This window comes from Rhea americana, unplaced genomic scaffold, assembly GCF_003343005.1.
Source record: "Rhea americana isolate MKP2758 unplaced genomic scaffold, rheAme1 scaffold_117, whole genome shotgun sequence".
In the NCBI taxonomy this organism is placed as follows: domain Eukaryota; kingdom Metazoa; phylum Chordata; class Aves; order Rheiformes; family Rheidae; genus Rhea; species Rhea americana.
The window spans coordinates 1,991,676-1,994,512 of NW_028185228.1; positions in this window are offsets into that span (position 1 = coordinate 1,991,676).

Here is a 2,837-nt window from a genome sequence, read left to right on the forward strand (position 1 = left end):
TATGTGCTGTGATTACCATATACCGTAAATTCTTTATAAAATGTTTTCCTGTTCTATCTCAGATTTTTTTTTTTTTTTTAATGATTTGATTAAAATGCATCAAAGAGTACTGGAAATGATCACATCCTATTAATATGATCTTTTTTTTTTTTTTAATGTACTTTAGGGACAGAAAGATCAGGTATCACAGAGTTAATCCTAGCTTTGGCTGTGGAACTTTTTATGCTAGAGCAAATTACATATTTTAGAATGGCATGTATTCCAGAATGCATTTATTCCTGAAATAACTAATCTTGACTGCAAATACTGATTTGACAAAGTATGCACTATGTAAACAAATAAATTTGTGCAACTAAATAGTTATTCTCACAGTAAAAATGAGCCCCTCTTTCAGTCTGTTTTCATAGCTCCTTATTGCTAGAGCTTATGCATTCTTTGCAGCAATGTACTTTTGTTGTGTTTGGAAATCTTTTTTGGCTAAATTCATGATGTTGTCAGAAACYTCTTCTCCATGCAAGCAATTACAGATCATGATGAAATCACCTTTTAACTTCCTCTTGAACGGACTATGCTGCATAGGTCCCTAACTATACGCCAGGTTTTACCCTTATTTAATCTGTCTTGTAGCTCTTTCCTCAACTTGATCTTTTTACATATGTTTCCCGGAAGTGTGGGGACTGGAACAAGACATTGCAGGGCAGTGAGCAAGCAGGAAAGGATAATACTCATGTTAGAGCTGCTGAAATGCACAGGAACTGGAAAATGAACCCTTGAGTCACTAATTTGCATTATATCACACCACAGCACTGCCTGCAGTTTGGTATATTCCTTCTGAATGCCAGCTCCGCTGTGTCTCTGTTTTTATTCTGAGTTATCTCTTCTCATTAATGATAATATGGTATAATGAAATTCAGCCTATTTAGAAAGATACTGGAATCTTTGTTGGCCTAACTTAGCTCCTTTTGAAATCGATGCAACGTTTCTGTGGATTAGCTAGAAGTTACTTTAAGATAACACAATATGCCTTAGAGAACCTGAGATTGTTCAGCTGTTGAACAAGCAGCTATTTGAGTTGTACATCTTGAAACACTGAGTTTAGAGTTTAATTATCTAACCCTGATCTACTTTTTTCCTACCAAAAGTGWGATTTTTTTTTCCTTCAAATCTTCTAGTTGCTTCCACCTTCCATATTTCTCTCATCATACGACCAGAACATATGGTGGAGAGAAAACAGGGTTAATTTAACTGCTTCTATCTGCGGATTTGTCATTTTACAAAAGCAGGTAAGGGTTACTTGATTTTTTTTTAGCTACGCACTCAACATTTTCAGAACTAAAATTAATCAACAGACGATGACATGGCAAGCATGAACAGATGAAAATAATTTTTGTATATTACTGATTTTATCTCGAACAGCTTAGTCATGCTGCAGAAATGGAGAAGGAGATGGCCTGGAAAATACGCGTCTCTTAGGGATAACACAGATGTTTCTATTCAGCTTGGCATGAAAGCTGATGGTCAGTGGGATGAGACAGACGGACAGAGGCAGTGGTAGGTAGCTCCCTGCAGTAAGAGACTGGGTCAGGAGCACCCTCAGCTTACATGGGGGGAATGTCTACCTACAGGTGTCTCCCTATTCAGCTTTTTCAAGTCGGCATCTTTTTAGTGTTTTTTTTTCATAATCTTTATTTTAAATCACATTTAGTTATACCTTTAGACACAAGCAAGGAAATATTTCATATCCTCCAGTGTTAGATTTGGTGACTGTCCACAGTCCCCAGATGAAAACAASAGGGACAAAAATCCTGAGAGAGGAAGAAACAGTAACTATGAGAATCAAAATGAAAAGCAGGGAAAGAGAATTAGGAAGAGGCAACCAAAGAAGTACATATAGAAGTTCAGACAGTAAACTTCCAGAGCTCAGTAGAAGGATTARTTTTCCTAAATTCAATTATTTCCTGAAAGCGGGAAGTTGAATGAAGGGCGAAATTTATTTATAAGCCAACAAGGCTGGATGAGAAAATCCTCAACCTAGAGGTAACAGGGCATGTCCACATGTCTTCAGGTATCTGTTGTTAAGATAATGATTTGTTTTTAGGCTGTCCTTGACCCAAAGGCATTACCAATGGTTTCCCTGGCTACCATCATCTCAAGCTTTGTTTCAGTGTCCATGTGATAGGTCGTGATAGTCTGTCMTATAGGGAATGGGATTTTATATTAGTATCATGTATCAATATTTAGCATTTATATAGAATTTTCATACACTAAATGCTTTACAATTATTCTCTAATTCATCATCCAAGAACCTTCACAGACTGCATTTTACTAGAGGTTTTTTGCAGGTGAGGGAAACTGCAGCAGACAGAAGTGCCATCGTCAGTGGCAGCRTTTGGTACTCAGTCCCTATATTTGTATTCGGTTCATCTCCCTGATTACTGTGTACTGTACCTCTCTGCATTGATTTGATGCAATGTTGATGACTGTGGTTGGTATTAAGGGTCATCTCTGCAGTGCCTTTTTTTTTTTTTCCCCCGGGGGGGAGGAGGGGGGGGTGGTAAGTAAAGAAATGAGGAATAAAGTAGCAGTTATTTAGCTGGTAGAAGTCTTCGGTTTACCCAAATCCCTAGCACAAAAACTAATTTGCCTGAAAAAAACCTGTTTCTGATAAAGAAACTGATGGTTTTACAACTGGTAGCCATCCACCATAGTCTCTCTCAAAATGTACAGATTTTTGAAATACACACATATAAGCTTTTTAGTGCTTATTAACCATCTGGATGTTTGCCATTACGTATGTTTTGAGAAATAGCCTCCCTCAAAGCTATGATATTCAAAAA